General features: G+C 45.9%; 1 protein-coding gene across 1 annotated transcript in view; it reads right to left on the bottom strand.

The window, feature by feature from the left end:
• The window catches only part of NPAS2 (neuronal PAS domain protein 2), a 176,274-nt gene extending 155,723 nt beyond the window's left edge, over window positions 1–20,551 (bottom strand). Inside the window, exon 1 of the mRNA XM_008008192.3 lies at window positions 20,449–20,551. The gene's annotated coding sequence lies outside the window, so the exon portion shown is untranslated. The remainder of the gene's footprint in view (window positions 1–20,448) is intronic.
• Between the last annotated feature and the right edge of the window lie 4,995 nt (window positions 20,552–25,546).

The raw sequence follows: 25,546 nt of genomic DNA, 5'->3' as shown, positions 1-25,546 counted from the left end.
GAAAGGATCCTAGGTTCTCACCCCAACCTTTTAAAGTGTAAACAAAATATCTCGAGGGATCAGAAAGCCTCATGAGTCTGGGCTTTTAAGACCTAGAGTTATCTCTATGATCTGGGCTTCATGAACCCTTTGGACATGTAAATACCTAGGAAGACAGTGCTCCAGTCTTCCTGGCACCTGGGGGCTTGTGTGTGTGTCTATGTGTGTGACCATGTATGTGTACGTGTATGGTGTGCATACATGCACGTATGTGTGTATATGTGTACTGTGCGAATGCATATGTGCATGTGAATATGCTATGCATGCATGTGTATGTGTATTTGTGTCTACAGGTATTTGTGTGTGCATATGCATGTGTGTGCATGTGTATGTGTACATGCACTTACGTATAGTATGCATACATGTGCAGTTATATGTGTGCACTTTACATGTATATTGTGTACATGCATATATGTGCATGTGTATATGCTATGCATGTATGTGCATATGTATGTGTCTTTCTGTGGGTGTATACACGTATTTGTGCATGTGTATGCATGTGTGCATATGTATATGTGTGCATGTGTGTATGCATGTGTGCATATGTATATGTGTGCATGTGTGTATATGTATATGTGTGCATGTGTGTATGCATGTGTGCATATGTATGTGTGCACGTGTATGCATGTGTGCATATGTATGTGTGCACGTGTGTATGCATGTGTGCATATGTATATGTGTGCACGTGTGTATGCATGTGTGCATATGTATGTGTGCACGTGTGTATGCATGTGTGCATATGTATGTGTGCACGTGTGTATGCATGTGTGCATATGTATATGTGTGCACGTGTGTATGCATGTGTGCATATGTATATGTGTGCACGTGTGTATGCATGTGTGCATATGTATATGTGTGCATGTGTATGCATGTGTGCATATGTATATGTGTGCACGTGTGTATGCATGTGTGCATATGTATGTGTGCACGTGTGTATGCATGTGTGCATATGTATATGTGTGCATGTGTATGCATGTGTGCATATGTATATGTGTGCATGTGTGTATGCATGTGTGCATATGTATGTGTGTGCACGTGTGTATGCATGTGTGCATATGTATATGTGTGCACGTGTGTATGCATGTGTGCATATGTATATGTGTGCATGTGTATGCATGTGTGCATATGTATGTGTGTGCATGTGTGTATGCATGTGTGCATATGTATGTGTGTGCACGTGTGTATGCATGTGCATGCATGTATATACACATATGCAGGTATGTATGCATGTGGTACGTGTATATGCATGTTTGTATATGTGTATGTGTAAATGTATTTTTGTGTGTGTAGATGGAATTCTGGAGGGTCAGTCTGGTTATTGAATGTTCTAACCTTTGGTCATTGGTCACATCAACAAGTCACCAGCCCCTCTGGCCCCTCTACACAGGGCCAGATCTTAGGCACATGCATAGGGATTATGCTTGATTTCTTCTTTTAACACTTTCTCCAAATTTTTCATAGGTATATTTGGCATGGGCATACATAGTCACTGTAGAAAATTCTCTTTTTTTTTCTTTTGCGACAGAGTTTCACTTTTTCATCCAGGCTGGAGTGCAGAGGGGCAATCTCAGCTCACTGCAACCTCCGCCCCCGGGTTCGTCAAGCAATTCTCCTGCTTCAGCCTCCAAAGTAGCTGGGATTATAGGCTCCCACCACTATGCCTGGCTAATTTTTTTGTTTTTTAGTAGAGACCGAGTTCTGCTATGTTGGCCAGGCTGTTCTTGAACTCCTGACCTCAGGTGATCCACCTGACTCGGCCTCCCAAAGTGCTAGGATGACAGGTGTGAGTCATCGTACCCAGTCTAGAAAATTGAACAGTAACAAGTAATAAGCACTGTTTGCTTACTACATGCCAGGCACAACTGCAGGGCTTTGCATATGTTGTCTCCGCGAATCCTCAGAACATCCTGAAGCAGATCCTACAATTATCCCTATCGTACAGAGGAGGAATGGAGAGCCTGGATTGAAGCCACTTTCCTAAGTTGCACAGTGAAGGAGAAGTGGAGCTGAGATGTAAACCCAGGCAGCCTGACTCCAAACTTGACTGGAAAGCACCGTGTTCTAGACTTCCTCATGCTTATATTTAGACAGATCATTCTTTTCACTTTTTCATTTTTTATTTTTAACTAAAATGGAATCAAACTGTTGTTTGCCCCTTGCTCTTTCTCTTTGCACACGTGACCTTCTCTGATGGAGATGGTTCTCAAGGTTCCCTGCCCCACCACTGTGAAACTGATGACTTCACAGGCATCTGATGTTCTCTGACAGATCGACTCTGGAATTCCAGATTCTAAACCCCAAAGCCTCAGGAACATGAGGTTGTTGTGGATTAAGATTTAAAAAAAAAGTGGGGGCTGTGGAGAGAAGACTGGGGTATAAAGTGGTTACCAGAAGGTTGCATTAGAGGGTTGTGAGGAATCCGGGTCTCTGAATACAAGTGGATTTAATAAAATGGTGCATCTCAAGGACTTAAAAATGAATAATTTTAAAAGGTTCATCTCCGTTCAAATGAACAGAGGCTTCCTGTCCTTCAGTGCAGTTCAATAAACACAGATGGAGCAAGTCTACTCCACAGCAGCTCCTGAAAGACGGGAGAAAAAACGTGGGGTCCCCGCTCCCGGGAACCGACAGTCTTCACTGCAGTTAACTGAAGGAGAGCGCCACACTGGTAACCTTGGAACTGTAAAATCTAGATACTGCCAGGTAACAGACACGCAGGAGGCTCTGTCAGAGCCCAGAGGACAGACAACCGACCCCTGTGGGCAGGCTCTTAGAAGCCAGAGCTGTCCGAAAGGGTGAACAAGAATTGGCAAGCAATGATGGAAGGAAGGGTGTTCCAGGGCAGCAGTAACAGTATGGGCAAAGGCCCGGGGGCCTAGAGAGGTGAACGGAGTAATGCCACTAACATCTGCTGTTCATGTAAAGCATAAAATTCCCTGAATATAGATGAGAAAAATCTGCCTTCACACCCTCTGCATCTACTAACCATGAGCAATTTTCAAGTCAATCCTAAACTCCATCAAAAAGAAAAAAATGTTATTTAAACACAGAGTAGCTGTTTACGGTTCTAAGAGTGTCTACAGAAGAAGATGGACTTCAAAAGTGAAGCACAGGAGGGTGGATCACCTGAGGTCAGGAGTTCGAGACCAGCCTGGCCAACATGGAGAAACCTCATCTCTACTAAAAATACAAAAAAATTAGCTGGATGTGGTGGTGCATGCCTGTAATCCCAGGAGAATAGCTGGAATCCAGGAGGCGGAGTTTGCAGTGAGCTGATATCGCACCATTGTACTCCAGCCTGGGTAACAACAGCGAAAATTCATCTCAAAAAAACAAAAGAAAAATGGAAACCCATAGTTAGGTATAACAAAGAGAATAAGATATTAGGATCAATATAGCCTTTTACAATCTAACTTTTAGACTGTCAGATCCATTTGGGGCCTCAAGTAATCTGGATGAATTATCTAATCTGCCTGAACTCAAGTGAATTCAGGCTTCTGCTTTAGCTGAAATAAAATCTCCTTGGGATGCTAGATCTGTCCTAGAACATTAATAACTCTGGAAGGATGGGGACCCGCTGCTGTATGGCTCTAGTGTCTGTAAGCGATGTAATTTACTGGAAATAGCAATGTGAGTGTGGCCACCAGATGAGCCACACTGAAGTGTTCAAAGGTATTCTTGGTTTTAGTTCTTGATCCTGAAAAATCTGCCTCAGAACTAAGAGGAGCACCTTGTTTCACAATTCACGGACCTCATCTCATGTTCTTTTCAAAGTTCTTTCATATTTCTGACCAAACATTTTCCCATCTGGGAAAATGGAGGAAAACCCCATTCGTCCCAAACCCTATATACCTCTTTCCTCCAACACTATACATGTGGCCTGGGGACTTGCCTTCACGACGGGGCAAAGCTGCAATGCCATAGAACCCAGGGAGGCATTGGAACCAAGATGCAAAAAAATTCCGTATGTACAGAAAAAAGAAGGACATTCACCGGTAGAGCCACCTCTGACCTGCATAATGGGAACTCGGAGGTACCCCTTGAATCGCTAACTCCTGACCCTGTTGCTCCATGGCTGGTCCTACAACAGGTCATCCCAACCTCACCCTCCCCTACCATCACTGTCCCCAGGCGCAGGCGTGAGTGGCCATGTCTTCCAGCTGAAAAGCCTTCTGAAATCAGTTTCAGTATTGTTTCCTAGAACTCTCTGAAACGATCTACAGCCCAGAATAATTCAGACAGGTGTTATTCAAGGATTCCAGGTGGGGAGAAGAAAACAAAACAGAAATGACTCGGGTCAGGGTAATATGCTTATTCTGAGAAGGCACTAGGTGGCTGTTCCCACCGCTCTGGTAGGGGGGTGGTACACATCGAAGTAAGGTCGCTAGGGCAAATTTGATTTTATGTGTCTATATGTATGTCGATCCAATTACTTTACTGATGTTTATGTTCAGATTTTGCTTCTGTTTTCATAAACGGTGGCAGCAGGAAGGTAGACAAAGCGAAAGTAACCTAACTGGGCTCCTCACTGCCATCTCGCAAAGAGCGCCTGGCATCCCTGCTTACAACTTAGGCTGGTGGCGGGAGTGGGGCTGGGATGCTCTGAACTTCCCTTAATTAGTTAAGTGGATCACTTTGGAGATACTCCCCAGCAGTCAAACTGAGGAACAATGACTTACAAAACGCTGTTATTCAAAAGTCTGTAATATCTTGCTTGCATGTATTTCCTTTATATTACGTTGAGCGCTGAGGTCTGTGCTTAGGTATGGAGGGGAAAAGGGGCAGGAGGATATGTTTTGGGGTGATCCTGAATGACTTCTAGGAGACTTCCCCATAAATTCAGTCCATCTTGGGTTTTCCGGGCACAGAATGATGAGACGCAGGTGAAAAGGTGTTTTACAAATGTGGTCCAGGAGGCTGGCCCCTACCTTTCCCTGCTGGCTTCTAGGTTGAGCTCAGCTGAAGAAAGATGTACCTGACTCCAAAATGAGGAGAGACATAACGAGTGTCCTGATTTAACAATCCTTATTACAGCCAGAGAAACAATTTTGGAAAGCTGGTTCGCTACTAAAAGACAGCAAGGAACAGAATAATGATTTTGTCCTAAAAAAGATTTTCCTGCAAGCATTCCTCTTTTGTACCCTTTCACACACAGCCTCCCCCTCCGAAGGGTGGAGTCGAGCATGAACACCAAACAGGAGTGGTTTCCTACCCCGGCGTGCACCCAGCCGCCACACGGTGACCTCCTGCTCAAGAAAAAACTGCTGAAGCTCAAGAAGGCAGGCTCAGATGCTGGATTTGGTGTACACACATCCTATTTTCTTCAAAGCAACATTTCAGAAAAAGTAAATAAAAACGAGTTGTTCTATTTCTGGTTCTTCTCTAAACAGTGAAATTCAAGTTCCTGCTCTGACTGTCCTCATGCCAGTCATTTAACTTACCTGCGCCTCGGTGGCCTGTATGGAAAATGGGAATAGCACAGTGCTTCCCTCCAGTGACTGCTGTCAAAGCAGATGAGCAAACTCCTGTCTGTAACAATGACTGTCGAACACAGGGTTCCCCATTCCCAAATGATCCTTGGACCTGACGATATTTTTACCTTGCCTCAATCGTTATGGAAAAATGATACAGGGGCTGGGTGCGGTGGCTCATGCCTGTAATCCCAGCCCTTCGGGAGGCCAAGGCAGGCAGATCACTTGAGGTCAGGAGTTTGAGGCCAGCCTGGCCAACATAGTGAAACCCTGTCTCTACTAAAAATACAAAAAAAAAAAAAAAAAAAAAAAAAAAAAAAAAAAAAATTAGCTGGGCATGGTGGCGCATGCCTGTAATCCTAGTTACTCAGGAGGCTGAGGCAGGAGAATTGCTCAAACCTGGGAGGCGGAGGTTGCAATGAGCCAATATCATATCACTGCACTCTAGCCTAGGCGACAGAATGAGACTCCATCTAAAAAAAAGGACAGAAAGGAAGAAAGAAAAGAAAGAAAAGAAAAGAAAGAAAAGGAAAGAAAGAAAGAAAGAAAGAAAGAAAGAAAGAAAGAAAGAAAGAAAGGAAGGAAGGAAGAAAGAAAGAAAGAAAGGAAGAAAGAAAGAAAGAAGGAAGAGAGAGAGAAAGAGACAGAAAAGAAAAATGATAAAGGGATAGCCAAGGATGGCAATGTTATGGGATTGAAAAGTGTGGGTGAGAAAATCCTGCAGTTGACCCTGACCCCGCCTGGCATACACAAGAAGCACTATTAAAAGTTGGTCAAGTAAGTAGGCAGTTTATTCTCCTTCACAGGCATGAAGGAGCTCTGTGCGTTCAGTTTGTTTATCTGAAAAAAGTCAGATGTCCGCGCCTAAGAGAGTCAGCCAGTTCCCAGAACTTAAGTGGACGGTCCGTATCCATCCTTGTCCTTGTTTCTCCCTATACCCAGCTGCCTCTAGCAACCAGCCTTCCTTATCTTATGCCACTCATGGCAGAGAGCAGATTGTGGAGAGCACACAGAGAGATAAGGCGATTCAGGCAGAGCGGGCAGTCGGCCTGTGGCGTGGCCCCCGTAAAACCTCTGGGTGGAGGGCGCACCGGCTGAGCCCAGAAAGCCTGGTTCTTACGGACTCTCTGGAAGCAGGGCCTGAGAAACCCCTGATTCTCCAGGTGAGGAAGCCTCTTCAGGGCTCATCAGAGAAAGAGAAGCACTGAGCCACCAGGAAGGGGTTGGCAGGTCTGTTCGGTGCCAGGCAAGCTCCAGGACTCAGCAAAGGCCTCTCTGCTTTCTGAGCCTCTGGTTTTTGTCTGGAGAAGGTACACCACGTTGTACCAGATGATCACTGGGGTTCTCTCCCTCCACCTCAAACCAACGTATTAACCAGAATTGGGAGTGTGTCTCCAATCTAAAGAACAAACTTCTGATTCCACTGAAAACCAGGTGATCCCTACTCTTTAGAGGATCCTGACATAGGAGACAAACAATAGGATCCTTTAAGAACTGCGGGAGCTGAGCCTCCATGCTGCAAGCCAAGCCTCTTTAGAAAAAAAAAACAAAAGGCCACACGAAGTAGCACACGTCACATTCATCATGGCAAAACAGCCCCACACATCCCATAAAAATCTCAGAATCCATGGGCTACACAGAGGCTATTTGATTTGAATTGAGATATCAGACACAAAAGGTTATCAGGGTACTTTGCTCTTAGAAATGGCAAAAGCTTTCAAAAGCACGCTGTGCAGCCCCAAGCAGCTGCCAAGACTTTCTGAGTGTTTGGCTTCTAGAGTTGAAGTATTTCACTTCCTCCACTTTACGTTAGCTCTCAAGAGAACACTGGGATATGTTGGGGTTTTAATTGCTGGAATGTACCTTGTCTGAAAAAACCAAGTACTTCATTCAAGAAGAAAACACCTTGAGGCTGGCATTTACCCAGCTGGGTGTGCAAGAGCTTGAGTGAACTGCACAGCGCAAAATAAATCAATAGCAGTACTTTTCATTTTTGTGAAACTCTAACAAGCATTCTCTCCTCTTGATTCTCATCCTGAGTATCAGTATCTCCCTTTCACAGATGAAGAAACTGAGTCATGGCGTTTATGCAACTTGCCAAGGTCACTTGGTCACAGTGACCATATCAGGGTGTCAAAGCTTTCTGCTATGGGTCACGTGCTGTCCTCGTTACACCATTTCAAAGTGCCCTGGCCCCTACGGCGATGGTCACTCACACGCTGTGATTTACAATCCGGTCACAGGGTGCTGCTGGCACACCCATGGCGCAGGCTGAATGTTTTTATAGGTGTCTCATATAAACAGGCTGCAACAGATACAAGAGCTGCCAAAGTCTGAGCTGTTAGAAAACAGACATCGCCTCAGGGAAGCACATCCGAATGATACCACCCAAAGAAGTACCAAATGGGCAATGAAATAACGAAATGCCGTTGCTTCATAGAGATATGTGCTTAGACACATGGCACGAGGGAAACACAAGGAGATTTTGTACGAAGAGGTTAGATAGCTGACCACTTTGGACAGCTAACTCAGGCAAACACAGCACAGCTTCCCAGAAACTGGGAGCCCAAGAATGAACTATTCCTTTTAAAATTTAAGTAGGGCGTCTCCTGCACTAGGAACCTCCACTGTTGCCTGGGTCTTTGCCAGGCAGGGGCCAATCCAGGTCTCTTAAGCGGGCCAGCAGCAACGTTCTCGTGATGAGAATGCTCCTAGACCAGGCATGGCGAGAGGAGAGAAACCTATTGCAGAGTTGGAAGACTAACCAACAACCCCCACCGAGGGACTGTGTATATACCACACAGCGCAAACCCAAACAGATGTGGAGCACACTGGAGTGCACCACCTTGCTGCCCAAGAAATCCCCATTTTCCGCAGAGCACCAGGAACATGACTCCCTGAACCGGTAGAGCAATAGCAGCAGGCCCTGGCTGAGGAGGACCCAACAATTGCCAGGGCAGGTGCAGCATGGCAACTGCCAGGTAAGTGCTTAGAGCAGGTTTCTACAGAAATCAGGGGACAAGGATGACGAACGACCTGCCCAGGGCGGGAAGGGAGATACAGATGGCTCAGGGTGTGGTGAGTTTCCTGAGACTCTCTTTGAGGGGCTCATATCTGTTGTCTGGCCGTCAGGAGCCAGCAGTTCTCTCATTCTCTCCATGGAATGGAGAGATGTAGGGGATTCAGCGGGGATCACAGGCCCAGGCAGAGCCCAGCTTGGTCATGAGAATCACGCACACACGGGGACAAGAGCAATGATGCCAGCAGCTGGAGCCTTGCCAGGAAGCACCCCAGGAATAACTGGAGAGCAAGTTAAGGACTTGGGGCCCTGGGAGCTGAGAATCAGCATGCTAGGGAGTAAATGACAGCAAACGAAGGCAAGAAGAGCATGGGTTTGCAGGTTTGAGAGAATGGAAAAGCCAGGAAGAAAACAAAATGCAGGATAGGGGCCTATTTTCATCAAGGCCACCTTGAACTCCAAATCCAGGGCTCCTGTGCTTCCCCTGGACAGAGTCTCCAAAAGTGGTGCCTTTTCAGATCAAATGAGAAAAGATTGTATTTTGCTTGAGAGATCATAAAACCTCAACAAAATTGCCACGCAAATTGGCTGTGAATAAATTTCTCTCTCCCACAATGCTATGAAGGGGAAAGCGGGGAGGCCATAAAAGGAAAATTCTCTCTGACCATTAAGGAGGCCTTGGAGAGGTCACATAAAAACTTCCATCTGCTTTTGGTCATTAGATGAGCTGACAGAGCTGCACAGTTCTCAGCAAGGCTCCAGTTGACACATCCGCCCCCACCCTACCACACACCCCACAACTTGGGGTTTAAAGTTTTCCTCATATTTGTTATTAGATCTTGATCTCCAAGGAATTAGGCATCTTTTGCAGCAACAGATGATACCATATGCCATGTCTTTCGTAGACAACACAAACGGAATTGTTGACGTGGCAAACTACTATCTATTTTTATTTTATTTTTATATTTATTTATTTTTTGAGAGAGTCTCACTTTGTCACCCAGGCTGGAGTGCAGTGGCGCAATCTCAGCCCACCGCAACCTCTCCCTCCTGGGTTCAAGTAATCCTCCTGCCTCAGCCTCCCAAGTGGCTTGGATTACAGCTGTCACCTTACCTGGCTAATTTTTGTGTTTTTAGTAGAGAAGGGATTTCACCATGTTGCCCAGGCTGGTCTCGAACTCCTGACCTCAAGTGACCCACCTGCCTCAGCCTCCCAAAGTGCTAGGATTACAGGCATGAGCCACAGTGCCCGGCCCAAACATAAGATTTGGTAGATCAATGTAGCAGACAGACTGGCTTCCCCTTGTCCTCACTCCAACCCACCTCCTCAAAAATCCTCTCTACCTACAAGATAATGTTTCCTCCCCTCCCTTACTGTCAACACTCTGTCAACAGGCAGTGATCAGCACTGTTTGCCCCATGACCTGTGTGGGCCTATGACGCTGTCTGCTTCTAAAAGGTCTTTACCCTCCATGATGGAATAATGGAAAATTGAAGCCATCAGGTTCTGAGATTGAAAAAATAATGGACGGATGTTTCTATGTAACACTAAAGACAGATCTGACTTCTACTGATGGGGACTATTTGTGAAAATACTCCAAAAGGACTCCAGTCCGTGTCAGAGAATCATGACTAGCCGCTGGGTTGGATGAAGCTACAAACCACCATTCTGAGCAAACTATCGCAAGGACAGAAAACCAAACACCGCATGTTCTCACTCACAGGCGGGAACTGAACAATGAGATCACTTGGACACGGGGCAGGGAACATCACACACCCGGGCCTGTCCTGGGGTGGGGGGAGGAGGGAGGGTTAGCATTACAAGATATACCTAATGTAAATGACGAGTTAATGGGTGCAGCACACCAACATGGCGCACATATACATATGTAACAAACCTGCATGTTGTGCACATGTACCCTAGAACTTACAATATAATAATAAAATAAAATAAAAATAAATGGAGTTAAGCTGTCTGAATTAAGGAGGAAACAAATGTTTGCATTTGTATGCCAAAAATATAGACATTCATAAAAATTAATAAAAAATGGAGGCATTCTCATTTCTTGGCGGTCTCGAAGTTTCTTCTACCACCTGTCATGTTACTGCATGTAGTTTGATGACTAATAATTCTATTCCCGTTAGGATATTTGGGATACCTCAATACATGCAACAAAGACCAAAGAGCTATGCTGGCTGCCTCATGATGTCCCTGGGAAGTCTACTGATAGGTTTTTGTTTGTTTGTTTGTTTGTTTTTTTGCTTTCAAGGTATTTTTGTGTGTGTGGTCTCTATTGACTCTGAGAAGGTTTTCCCTTTTGTCATCTTGCCTTTTCCTTTCCTATTGGAGGACAGCAGGTGGTGGGTGTTCCTGGGCTACACACTATCACTTAGCAGTGAGAAAGTAGAAGGATGATCAGAGGTCCATGACCAAGAGTGGTGCTTTTCAAATGTGCCCTTGCCTGAAGGGTGATTAACATTTCTTATGAGTTTTATCCATTTCATTTGCTTTCCTCTGTTCTCTAGCAGAAATGAACAAATTTTAAGAGCATTCCCCTGGAGAACTGGAACAAGATGAGGATGCCCACTCTCACCACTTCTATTCAATGCAGTACTGGAAGTGCTAGAGCAATCAGGCAACAGAAAGAAAGTAAAGGCATCCAAATAGGAAACGAAGAAGTCAGACTCTCTTTGCTGTTGATGGGATTCTACAGCTAGGAAACCCCAAAAAACTTCACCAAAAGTCTCCCAGAACTGACAAATGACTTCAATAAAGTTTCAGGACACAAAATCAATGTGCAAAAATTAGTAGCATTTCTATGTTATTTCACACCAATAATGTCCACGCTGAGAGCCAAATCAAGAACACAGTTCAAAAGCTCTGGGATCAGGCGAATGGATCACTTGAGGTCAGGAGTTCAAGACCAGCCTGGTCAACATGGCAAAACCTTGTCTCTACTAAAAATACAAAAATTAGCCAGGCATGGTGGTGCGTGCCTGTAGTCCCCAGCTACTTGGGAGGCTGAGACAAGGAGAATCATTTGAACCTGGGAGGCGAAGGTTGCAGTGAGCTGAGATTATGCCACTGCAATCCAGCCTGGGCAACAGAAGAAGATTCTGTCTCACAAACAAACAAACAAACAAAAAATCAGTTCCATTTGCAGCCAGTTGCAGTAGCCATTAAAATATAAAATACATAGGAATACAGTTAACTAAAGAGGTGAAAGATCTCTACAATGAGAACTCTAAAACACTGCTGAAAGAAATCATAGATGACAGAAACAAATGGAGAAACATTCCATGCTCATGGATTGGAAGAATCAATATTATTAAAATGCCCATACTGCCCAAAGCAATCTACAGATTCAATGCTATTCGTATCAAACAACCAATGTCATTTTTCACAGAACTAGAAAAACCTCTTTTACAATTCACAGGGAACCAAAAAAGAGCTTGAATAGCCAAAGCAATCCTAAGCAGAAAGAACAAAGTTGGAGACATCATATTACCCAACTATACTATAAGGCTATAGTAACCAAAACAGCACGGTACTGGTACAAAAACAGGCACACAGACCAATGGAATAGAATACAGAACTCAGAAATAAAGCCACACACCTACAGCCATCTGAGCATAAACAAAGTTGACAAAAATAAGCAATGGGGAAAGGACTCTCTCTTCAGTAAATGGGGCTAGGTTAGCTAGCCATATGCAGAAGAATGAAACTGGACCCCTACCTTTCACCATATACAAAAGTTAACTCAAGATGAATTAAGGATTTAAATATAAGACTTCAATCATAAGAATCCTAGATAAAAGCCTAGGAAACATCACTCTGGACACTGACCTTGGAAAAGAAAGTCCTCAAAAGCAATTGCAACAAAAACAAAAATTAACAAGTGGGACCTAATTAAACTAAAGAGCTTCTACACAGAAAAAGAACCTATCAACAAAGTAAACAGACAATCTACATAAATGGGAGAACATATTTGCAAACTATTCATTCAACAAAGGTCTAATATCCAGAATCTATAAGGAACTTAAACAACTGAACAAGCAAAAGAACAAAAACCATATTAAAAAATAGGCAAAAGACATGAACAGACACTTCTCAAAAGACATACAAACATGAAAAAATGCTCCATATCAGTAATCATTAGATAAATGCAAATCAAAACCACAATGAGGTACCATCTCACACAAGCCAAAATGGCTATTACTAAAAAGTCAAAAAAAACACATGCTGGAGAGGCTGTGGAGACAAGAGAACACTAATGCACTGTTGGTTGGAATGTAAATTAGTTCAGCTACTATGGAATGCAGTTTGGAGATTTCTCAAAGAACTTAATACAGAGCTACTAATTTGACCCAGCCATCCCACTACTGATAGTAGTATCTATCCAAAAGAAAACAAATCATTTTACCAAAAAGATATATGCATTCACGTGTTCATCACAGCACTATTCGCAATAGCAATTGTGATTCCATGTCCATGTCTACTGGACATGGAATCAACCTAGATGCCCATCAATAGTAAACTGGATAAAGAAAATGTGTTACATATATACTACGGAATACTATGCAGCCATAAAAAGAATGAAGCCATGACCTTTACAGCAACATGGATGCAGCTGGAGGCCATTATCCTAAGTGAATTAATGCAGAAATAGAAAACCAAATACTGCATGTTCTTGCTTATAAGTGGAAGCTAAACATTGGGTACTTGTGGACATAAAGATGGCAACAATAGATACTGAAGACTGCTAGAGGGAGCAGGGAGCCAGGGGATAAGGACTGAAAAACTAACTGTTGGGTACTACACTCAGTACCTGGGTGATAGGATCATTCATACCCCACACCTCAGTATCATGCAATATACTCAGGTAACAAACCTGCACATGTATCCCCTGAATCTAAAATAAAAGTTGAAAAAAAATTCGAAGAATACAGCAAAGGCATTTCTCAGCTATGTCTCATGCAATGTACGAAGTGTTTACGTAACTACTGTACATTCAGAGAACTGAATTTAGAACCTGTCTGACTGTAAATCTGATGGATTTTAAAAGCAACAAAGCTTCTTAGAACTGCTAGAGGCAGCCTACCATCTGACTGGATTGAGAAAGACCTGCAAGGCCATCTCCTCAGGGTTTTCTTGGAAACATATCACCGGAGGGGTGTGTCTCCCAACACCATTTCCAGAAAATCTTTCAGGTTTACTGCAAGGTCGATCATATCCACTTAATTTTCATAGACAACCTCTATTTCAAATATTTCCTTTGCATCTTCATGTACCATCGAAACACTCCAAAAACAAGTATAATTATTATGTAGCCAATAAAATTTAATTTAAATTTTTAATGTCATGGAAAAATGCTTATGTTCAGGTTAAGACAAACAACCAGAATAGAAAACTATAAACGGTATTACCTTAAACATGTAAAAATGCATAAAAAAAGATTTAAAAGCTGGAAAATATCTTGTGTTAGTTAAGAAATGCAGACAAGTCACCCTCACACACTGTAGATGAGGCGGTTAACAGGCATAGCTTTTTTAGTCCCCAATTTGGCAGCATCTATCAATATTTCAAACAGATGTGCCTTTACCCAGGAATTCTAATAATCCTTGACCTAGAAAATCTTGAAATGTACACAAAGATATACAAATAAGGAAGTTAATACAAAAACTGTAATAGTGAAAAAGTGGGAACAAAACTCAATAGATTGTTTATTAATAGGGATGGGTTAAATAATGTCCTATTTGTACTTCTGAATAATACTCTGTAGCCTTTAAAAATAAAGAAGGTATGTCATAAAAATTCCATGCCACATTAAGTTGCTAAATAATATACATACAATGAGTTGTTTTTATTTTTTTATTTTATTTTTTTGAGACAGAGTCTCGCTTTGTTGCCAAGCTGGAATGCAGTGGCAGGATCTCGGCCCACTGCAACCTGCGACTCCCTGGTTCAAGCGCTTCTCCTGCCTCAGACTCCTTAGTAGCTAGGATTACAGGCATGTGCCACTACACCCAGCTAATTTTTGTATTTTTAGTAGAGACAGGGTTTCACCGTGTTGTCCAGGATGGTCTCGAACTCCTGGCCTCGTGATCCGCCCGCCTCAGCCTCCCAAAGTTTCGGGATTCCAGGCATGAGTCACCACACCCAGCCTTAGTTTTTAAAAGTGTATGTGTGTGTATACGTAAATGCACCAAAAATGACTAGCAGAACATGCCCCATGGTTATCAGTCATTACCTCCTGAGAAGGGTGGAGAGTTATGGGATGCTTTTGGCTACAACAGAAAATCCAATTCACCTTGCTTCATCTGGTAATGGTTTCATGATCTCACAAGTGTTCGAAAACAGACTCTTCTTTGTGTAATTCAGAAGGTCAAGGGCACCACAGAGACCCCCCCCGCCCCGCTCCCTGCCCTTCTTCACCTTTGCATTCTTCCACAGGTCAGCTGAGACCTGGCCCAGTCCCTCTGATGGCTGATGCCTGCCCAGTTTGCAGGCATTATGGCCTCATATCACAGTAAACAGTGGAAGGAAAGAGCTGTTTCCTTCCTTGCCTCTTTTAAGACCAGGGAAACTTTCCCAGAAGCCTCCCAGTAGCCCACCCTCACATTTTATTGGCTAGAACAGGGTGCACATGCTCACCCTGAGCCAGTCACTGGCAAGGACAGCAGCCCCACCCTCACTTGCATGGCCAATGAGATAAACCTCCTGAGGCAGGTGTGGGTTTGCACTCTACTTTACAAAATCCACTTTCTGCTAGGCAAATAAAAGCTGACGGAATGATTACTGGGTAGGCCATAGGACAAAGGGGATTTTTTTCTTTCTATTAGAAATGGTTCTGTAATATTTGAAAACTTTTACAAGATTATATCCATGTGCTTTTTAAGATAAACTATTATAAAAATATTTTAATACATCGAAAAAACACTGAACAGAAAATACATCTTGAAACTGTGGGGGGTTTTTTCCTTCTTTTTCATCTTTTCCAAAAACTATGTACTTTCACAAACAGAAAAACAATAAGTTTTTCAGATGACCTCGAGCTCTGAATATTTTACCACCAAGGAACTCAAATATCCTTCATAAAACTGTGCATGTCATTTTTGGCTCAGAAGAGGCTAGAAGAATCACACCACTAGGTTCTGTCACCTTGTCACCTGTCTGCCTTTAGATGGGCCTGTGTTTTCTGGATGCCTGGATGATTTTCAGTGGTCTGGAAACATTATCTGCCATGGCCTTCAGCAAAGCAGCAAAGTCCACAAATTGGGTCCTGGGGCCCAACCTCTCAGCTTCAGCTTCCATCACTACTCCCATCTCCATCCCGGTACTCCCACGCCTGATGCCTTCCTCTCCCTCTCTCCTCTCCATCCTCACCCAGGCCTGCCTTGGCTCCAGGGGTTCCTCTACTTTTCCTTCCCCTGAAACATCAAACTGCCATTGCCATTCTCTTAGAACTTGGTTTTCAAGATTTACTTTTAGGGAGTGTGGAAGGCAAATGGTAGCAGAGAAATCGTCTTTGCAAATAATACATGGAATCCCAAAATATATTTTAAAAAATCAGAGTGACGTTGGTTAAAGTGTTTTCAGGGCCACCCAGGTGACCCCTCCTAATATCAGGGTGAAGGGCACCATTGCCTTGCAATATCCATCTCTCCCAGACGACAGGAGGAAGCAATTATCTCAGAGTGCGAAGCATAAAAGGCACCCCAGGTGAATTCCAACACGCCCGGCACTAGTTTCAAGTAACTTGTACTGTGGTCAAAAGATGGACCGATGGCTTTGATCCTAGAAAGTGACCCACCATGGAATAGACCAATGCCCCTCAAAGGGGAGGGCTGTTTGTCCTCTCCACTACATTTTTAAAGAGCGCTAGATTGCCGCTAGCAGTCTTGATCAACAGAACCTACAGCTTAAGTACCAGGAACAGCTTCAGATGAAAATATCCTAGGAAGGGCCATCAACAAAGCAAACCAGAAGCCAGGGACTGCAGGAGAGGGTGGAGATAAGCATGCTCCCAATAATTCCATTTTGCCTCTGATTAGCTTCCACAGCTGCCTGCCCTCCGGCCCTGGCCCGGTTCTCCACGGCCGGCCTTGGGTTTGCTGGTTAACCAAATTGAATCTCTAACTGGTGAACTACATGGAACATATCTGAGTACCCTCCTCGTCCTCCTTGCTTTCTAGCCTCCTCTCGCCTGTCAACGGTAATAAAAGCAATCACTTTTGTTAGGCCTAACACACGTCCTTGACTGGTAATCCTACAAACTTGGCAAGGTTAGCATCATTCGCACTGTTTTTCTGACAAGGACTCTGAGTCTCAGAGAGGTTAAAAATTGCCATAGCTGAGCTGGGACGCTACCCCAGGTCTGACTTCAAAATCTGCATTTTATTTCTTGCCAAGTCACAAGGCTCTCCATTCAAATATGACTACAGGTCAAGGTCAGCGATGTGGAAGCCCTACCAGCAACTCTCCTTTCCTGGGCCCCTTTCTGGCCACCCCCCCCCCCCCGGAGAATGGCATCCCAGAACCTCATTTTCAGTTTACAATCCCTCTCTCTCTCCCTCGCACCTCATCTTGTTAGCTCCTCAAGGGCAGGTACACCCCATCTTATTTTTGTATCATCTGGGCTCTCCATGTGGTATATGCTCAGTAAACATGCTGAACTGGATGGATTCAGTGCATCTCAGAACCTTGCGGCGTGCAGCATCCGGCAGCTGTGAGAAATGCAGCTCAGGTCCTCTCCCAGGCATCCTGAGTTAGAATCTGCATTTGCCAAGGGCCCCAGGTGATTCCAGGGCACCGTGATATCCAGCATCCTCCATCTCCTTATACACAGATTTTTTTCATACCAGTGTAGAGGATCAACACTCTCCTTTCTATTCTGAACCATCAAATGGAACCACCCATTGTTTTAAGACTTACAAAAGTTCAAGTGGTCTCTGGGGGAACTTTACCTAAGAAATGACTTTGCTTACAATGCCAAGGGGTCCTCACTCTCAGTTAATTCAAGTGAGAAGCAGCAGTGCCTTAAAGACTGCATTAAAAATTCCCCCCTTTAAACATACGCTCACATTTAATACATGTTTATTTAGTGCCCTGAGATACTATTAATCATCAACACCTTGAGATTTAAAATAGAATTACTCGTAGTTAAGTACCCCATTAGCATTCAGAAATTTCTAACCTTTGGATAGTGATCACCAACAATTCAACTCATTTCTCACACCTATTTACTGAGCATCTATTCTGAACAAGGTCCCATCGGGATGAGATGCTGTGGGGGATATGAAATGTGACCGTCCCTGACCTCACATCTTTGCTACAAATAGAACGAGGATCAGGAATATGCTAATCAGACATTTCTGTAAGCAAATAATGCACCAAGTACCACATCCACTATTTAAATGTGAAACTCAATTAGATGCTTGCTATGATGCAGCCAATTAAACCGTTGGCATAAAGGAGCCAAGAATACTGAGTCACTGGGCTATTTTCAACACCTCGAAATCTGACCTCTCTTGGGAAAGAGTTGCACCGTGCATGGAATCAGCATGGGACAGTGTCGTGATCACATTGGGAGAACCGACGGTTCATGTAAAGAACAAAACACATGCTTCTTTTAAAAATTAAGAAAGAAGACTTAGCCCTTTGGGTTCTTAAGGTTCAAATGCAAGATTCTGAAAAAAATGAACATGTAAAGATGGTTATATTAAAAAGTATATGCATGTCTTATTATTTTAATTTGAATAAATTAACTTTCAGTCTTTAACCTAGTAAGTTGCAGTGTTGAGTGAGCTATAAAGATTACCAAGAGTTAAGAAAGATTGTTAAAAAAAAAATAAGGTGAATTCAACTTAAACATAGCACATGTCAGGTGATATGTGTTATCTCTGACAATTTTCATCATTTGCATTATTAAACAGCCAGAAATTTTTAAAAGGGTCCAAACTGTTCTAAGAGAACCAAATGAGCTTAAAAACAATTGTTGTTTTCTATATAAAGATCAATTATTCAGTCACCATCTGACCACTCTCTTACCAGACCACTAATTAGTAAAGCCTCACTTGGTTCTTTTTGGCGTGTTTAACTCTTTGGGAGGTAACGTTTTATTAATAACATATTTCCTCTAGAATGTATTTCCTTCTTTCACCTCCACAGGAGCCCCTCTGGGAAGCAGTGAGAATAAAACCGATTCTACATTTACGCACAGTGGGGCAGACCAGCAAATAAATAGAGGCATCGATTTCCAAGAAGCAAACGGCTAAAAGCAGCGCATTTACAATTCTTCTAAGCCACACTCCACATCTCCCCGTGAGATGGAAGATAATTACTGAATGTCTTTATGTTGCACACTTTATTTTTAACTAAATCTTTAAGGAGACTGCTGAGAGATACCAATACTTCTACTGGTCCTGGTTTAGCGCTGTAGTGAAACACTGAATTTTTGCTTTTGTAAAATAGGGGCGCAGGTCAGGATAACTCTTTCAAACATTACACTATTTATTTGGGGGTTATTTTTGGCAAACTTTTTCCTCTAAGGACATCTTAGTGGCAGAAAGATGGAGCTAGTGTGTGCGCTTGAATGTGAACAGTGCCTCCCAAGGAGGGCAGCTCTGTGTTTAATGCAAGCCATAATTAGTTGGTCAATTCACTGATGGGGACCAAGCTACAGCGAGAGACACAGAGGTGCCGGCAGAGATTTCTTGCTGGGAACTACTTTAGAACTAATTACCTGGGAAGTCCAAACAGGAAAAACCTTTCTATTAAGGAAAGTAAGGTTTGGGTTCTAAACGATCAAGACGGTTTACCTCGCCTCTGCTGATTAAGTTAATTTAATAAGTGCTCAATGTTTTACCTGTGAGAAAACAGGCTAACCACTTTAATGAAGTTGGGGTGGATGCCAAAGCAACGGATAAAGACGAAACTCCTCTCCGGGACCCTCGTGAACACCTGTTGAACTCCAGGGCTTCTAACTTTCCGTACGAACGCCTCCCGGATACAACCTCGGGAGTGTTTAGCCTTCGTGGACTTGCATGTGTATATTCAAGGTTTCCATCTTGCTTAATCAACAAAACTAGTTACTAATTATTTATGAATCACAGGGCTGAAACAAACTTTCTTACCTTGAGCAATTAAGGAGTGGCAAGCAGAGGAACGGGACTGGTTTTGAATTTAGCCCCGTGGTGCCTGTCCCTTCCCTGGTTACCGACCTGCCCAGCTCTTTAGAAAGGTCAAAGGTGCGTCCCTCCTCGGCTGGGAAAGGGGCACATCTCCCAACAAAACCACACGCAGACATCCAAACTGGGGAGCTCCGGGGTGGGGGTGGGGGCAGAGATGCGAGGAGCCAGGCTGCACCCTCTCTGCGCGCACGGGGGTTTGGGGCACCGACTCCACACCCAATCCGGCCAGGAACCAATTCCGACCCAGGGACTCCGAGAGACCGCGGGCCCAGGGCGCGCATGCCACACTCTCCCGGGGTCCAGGACGCTTGACGTTTCGGAGGGTCGCGCGATGGGGCTCGAAGAGAACAGCGGGCAATCCCCAAAGCTGTGGCCCTGGGGCACGATCCCTGTCCACCCTGTCGGACACCCCGAGGACCCCCAAATTCCGAGGCTCGGGTGCCCAGTCCTCTGTCTTCTGCGTCAAGACGCGCCCGGAGCCCACCGGCCCAGCGGTTGCTACCTCCTGCAGGACGCGAAGCCCCTAGCGGCCTGACAGTGATGGGGGGGAACCCACCTCTCCGCGCCCCCGCGTACGGGGTCCCCGGCGCCGCGCAGCCTTGCGCCTGAGCGCCCCTCCGCCCCCGCGCGTCCTTCACGCTGGCAAGCAGGTGACCGAGTCCTGCGACCCCGCGCGCACGTACTCCCCACCCTGGGTCCCCCGCGTCCCTAGGCGCGGCCCCTTACCTCGGAGCGGGCCGGAGCGGCCCCGCGGGGCCGGGCGCGGACTGGGCCGGGGAGACGCGCCTCCCGCCGCCGCTGGGAGACGAGGCGGCGAGCGGGCGCGGCGAGCTCCTCCCGGGCGGCGGCGGGAGGCGCTGCTCTCGCTGCTGCCGCCGCCGCCGCCGCCGCCGCCGCGGCTGCGGGTCTGCTAGCTCCGCGGCCGCCGCTCCTGGGCCGCAGCCGCGCGGGTCCCTCGGCTCCTGCGAGAGGCCGGCTGCTCGCGCGGCAAACTCTTCCGCACGCAGAGCCGGCGGGGAGAGCCGCCTCCGCCTCTGCCTCCTCCCCTGCCTCCTCCCTCCACCCTCCTCCCTCTCCACCTCCCCCTCCTCCCCCCCCTCCTCCTCCTCCTCCTCCTTCCCCTCCTTCCCCTCCTTCCCTCGCCTGCCTGCGCCTGCGGGGTCTCTCCTGGCCCCGACCCAGCCTGGAACAAGCACCCCGCGCGCGCCGCAGGCAGACGGATCTCTGGACCCCTATACCCCCGGCTTCCCTGGGCGGTGCAGACACCCGCGAGTCCCCAGGCCGCCGCCGCCGCCGCCTCTGCTGGGCTGCAAGGGACGCGCAGCGGGGTCGGGCCTGGGGCGCAGGGTCGGGGTTGGGCGCCGGGGCTGGGGGAGTGAGGGGTTGTGCTTCCAGGTGAGCTGGCCGGGAGGAGAGGCAAGTGGAGTAGAGGCTGCCAGCCGAGGTCCCATTAAAGTTGTCACTCGGGGGGAACAAGGAATCTTCCGCCCCCGCCTAGTGTAGACCCTCGCAGTGCGGGCTGCCACCCTGCTGTCCCGCGCCGGGGGTGAGGGGGGACGAGCACGCGACTGTCACCCCCCCGTCCCCCCCCACACACACTGTCCTCCAAGGGCAGGGCTGCGCGCGGGTCTCGACCCAGGGCACAAAGTGCGTCTCTGCGGGGACCACTGCGATTTCTCAGTGAGCTGCGGGGGTGCGGCCCAGGGGCAGGTAGGAGGCGGGGGGTCGGGGGAGTTACGGGCGAGCGGTGCTTGGCGGTCGGGGGAGATGCGGGCGAGCGGTGCTTGGCGGAGGACAGCAGCGACTGCTGGGGAGGAATAACCGGTGCCTGTCCTAAGGCGAACGTAGCTGGTCCGGAAAATGGGTCAAGGATGGAAAGGAACCGGCTAATTGCCCCCCTCCCCAGCAGGGGCACGTGGGGTGTGGGGCTGCGGCCAGGAGCGGGCACTCGGAGCTCCACTCTGCCTCTCCCTCCCCTCCTCCGCTGCCCTCCTCTCCTTTTGCACCAGTGCAGGAAATGTTCCACTGACCTACATATTTTTCCAAACATACGTGACCTTTTTTTTTTTTTCCCTCTGTGGGAGGAGACAGGCGAGAATCCAAGAAAAAGAAGCTGGAGAGAGAGGCGCGCGCGAGAAACAGGGAGGATTTTACCAAGGCTCCCGCAAACGCCAAGCGGAGGAAGGCAGAGGTGCAGGAACAGTCCCCGGGTGCCGGGGCTGCTGTCTTTTGCCCTTCGGGGCTCCAAGACAGAGCCGGGTGAAAACCGGAGACCGTGAGCCCCGCCGAGGTCCGGAAACGTGGCCAGTTTCCCCTTCACCCGGGCGGCGGCGTTCACAGCGGGGGGGCGCGCCTAGGTGGAAGCCCCGGAGAGGGGAAAGGTCCCCCTTCACGCCCCCACGAGGTCACCGCTTCCCTAGTCTGGCCTGGCGCAGCGCTCTGAGCGAGGCAGCCTTTTCCGGACGTCTCTCAGTCCCTGGTACATTCCGGCAAGTGGCCCTGGAGGGAAAGCGCCCCCGCTGGCCCTTTTTTGTCATACTCGATTTTGTGGCCAAAAGGGGTCTCCTAAGCGCGCCAGGCCCCTGCGGTGGACTGGGGGTCGCCCCCGACGCGGTTCCTCTCGCTGTCTAGTCCTCTCCCTCGAGTTTGAGACGTGCCCTCTCCCGCGCAGATCCGACCAAAAGCGCCTTATTTGGGCATGCAACCCCACACCGTCAATTAGATCAAAACGCTCACACAGAGCTCCTTTCTCCCCCCCTGTAAAGTAGGTCATTCTCTTTATTTCCCACTTGTAAATTATTTGTGTCTAATTCTCCTCCTGAAAAATAATCAGCTGCAAGGAGCTTTGAGCATCCTAAGAGCAGCTGTTATTCTCAGGCTTGCTTCTGACTTGGAGGGCTTTTCAAGAAAGAGGAGGAGGCATTTGGCCCGTCATGATTTTGAAGTCACTCCCTTTCCAAAAGAAGAAACTTTTTTTTTTTTTATGTATTTTATTTTGTTTTGTTTTTCTACCCCATCCTTTTCCTCCAGGCAAGTAGGTTTCACGCTGCCTTTAGAGCGTGGCCATGACTAATATTACTAAAGGATGAAATTGTGTACTTCTAACCGGTTTTAAAGCAGAATTTAAAGTCACCTCCCTTCCTTTTTTGCTTTGGAAGAGAGTCCAACTCCCTTTTCCTACTCCCTTTTGGGAACATGTTGAACAAGCATTAAATGATCTTTTAGGAAACCTGGAATGTCCTGTAGTAATAACTCATCAAATAATTCTGCAGTGCAAGAAGTATTTTTGCTGTAGTCTCTTTTTCTCTGTTGTCCAGTAGATGCCCCTACTAAATGTGGTTTCTGCCTTTTTAGTCTTGGAGATGATATGTATGTGGTTGTCGCATTTATTCCAAACTCCATCCCGTGTCCTAATGTTAATCCCACCCAGATGAGAAGGATACCTCTAAGATAGGCCACATATCCTATCTGACCGTAAGGCAGAGTGGATTCTGCATCACAGAAACCAGTTAGACTAGGCCCTTTCCCCGACATACAGAAGAGAGCTGCAGAGGAGAGTTGACCCCATGTTCATTCTATGCATTTGACAGTTCAGTTCCTTTTACTGACATCTGTTGAAGGCTTCCCGTGAGTCAGGCTGGGCTTGGTCTGTGAAGGATCAAGGGAACATTAAGGCAATTTCTATACACAAAGGGTTTACAATGTTGAGGCAGGCATAAACATGAGCCAAATAGGGCTAGGACCAGAGAAGCCCTCCAAGTCAGAAGCAGATGTCCCATGGGTGCTGAGGAAGGACTCAGGATGAGCTTCCTGGAAGAGGTGGCATTGGTGCTTGGATTTTTCGTTAACCAAATAACAAAGCCAAGCTACAATAGATCATAATCCATGCATTGTTCAAAATGTGCGGCATGGAGCAAAAGAGTCATTTCAAAATTGCATTGCCAGTTTTATGGCATTCTTACTGGGTTCAAGTCATTGGGCCTTTAAAAGAACATGGCTTTACTGATTGAATGTTGCCTTGATGTATTCAGGAACCCCAGATATTTTTCAAAGAATCCAAATGTATGGAAGGGAGGATCAAAAGTTTTTTTGCAGTCAATTATATCAGTCTTTAGAGATATCAGTGAAATAATTCAAAGTTCTCACAGTCAAATTGGATATTCTTTTCCACCATAGAAGTTGAATCTGTGGCACATCCTAATTTTAAATATGAATACATTAAATTTTCAAAATATGTATTGGGTGACTATGGGTGTTTACTTGTGGTATTACATAAGGGCAAGAATGTGTGGGCTGCTATATGAATTACGGCACTAGCCCAGGGCTTGGGACTCGTGTTAGGTGTATATGTTCAATGACTTCAGCACAAGCTCTAGAACAGACAATAAGAACAGGGTTCCATGCCAGATGTTAGCACGGTTTTTCTAGTTAATCACAAGGTGGGAAGGCCCTCTTTCTTCATGTGAATGTCCAGAAGCCCATTTGTGGGTTCTTACCTCTGATGATCAGTTTTCACTTCAAAACTCAAAAGAAAAAACACAATGCCACGCACCGTTGGATAGAATAACATTATGCTAGAGAAGAAAATTGTAGCAACCAAGTCAAAGGGAAGTTGGTTCAGTATAAACATGAAGAAGAGGACTTAGAACCCACTAATTGGAGAGTGACTCAGAGGCCAGGGCTTATGAAGAGTACCTTTGAAAGCAATACTGAAGAATGCCTATCCTGTGTTTCAAATATCAAGATTAGGCCAGTTACAGTGGCTCATGTCTAATCCCCAGCACCTTGGGAGGCTGAGGTAGGCAAATTGCTTGAGCTCAGGAGTTCGAGACCAGCCTGGGCAACATGGTGAAGCCCCGTCTCTCAAAAATAAATAAATAAATTTTAAAAAAGAACCAATGTCAAGGTTAGCACCTTGATGTGCTGGTTCTGCATAAGCTTCATAGAATAGAACAGTGCAGGAGGCAGCAGGCTGTCACCCTCCCGCCTGGGCCAGAGGATGCTACCAAGAGACAATCAAGGCCTTGTATAGCCTGCCTGGTGGGGTTAAGACTTGACTTGGCTTTTGTGCCTATTAGATCATGTGGTTGGCAAACTAAAGAATGAAGTAAGATTTCCTTACAAAGACCGTGTGGAGGAGCCAGGGAGGAAAACTGGGCTGGAGGAGTCTGGAGGTGACAAAGCCCTAAAGCCTTAGCACAAACATGAACACACACACAAATCTGAAAAAGAGGTGAGATTATTGCCAATATGGGCACTTAAGAATAATATTTCCTTATGCTTAGGCCCCCCCTGAGGAAGTTCTTTCGTGTCCCTTTTTCTCTAACAATAAAGTGTGATTTTAGATGCTGTCTACTTCTAAGAGGATTTTCATAAATAGACATTATTGTTTTGAGCCGCTTTTGACTCTAAAAAACTGAAAGGAAATACAGAAAGGTCCCATACACCCCCTCTCCATGCACAGCCTCCCCGACTATCAGCATCCCCTCCCTCAGCGCTAAGTTTGTTATATACATTGACACATCATAACCACCTAGAGTCCATAGTTGACATGAGGGTTCACTCTTGGTGTGTTTGGCCAAATGTGTAATGACACAAATCCACCATTATAGTATAATAGTGTGATACAGAGTAGTTCCACTGCCCTAAAAATCCTCTATTCTCTGCCTATTCATCCCTTCCTCCCCACTAACTCCTGGCACCCACTGATCTTTTTATTGTCTCCATAGTTTTACCTTCTCTGGAATGTCATAGAGTTGGAATCACATGGTGTGTAGCCCTTTCAAATTGGCTCCTTTCAGTTAGTAGTATGCATTTAAGGTTC

This window comes from Chlorocebus sabaeus, chromosome 14 (genome assembly GCF_047675955.1).
Source record: "Chlorocebus sabaeus isolate Y175 chromosome 14, mChlSab1.0.hap1, whole genome shotgun sequence".
Taxonomy (NCBI): Eukaryota; Metazoa; Chordata; class Mammalia; order Primates; family Cercopithecidae; genus Chlorocebus; species Chlorocebus sabaeus.
This window is presented reverse-complemented; position numbering and strand designations above follow the sequence as displayed.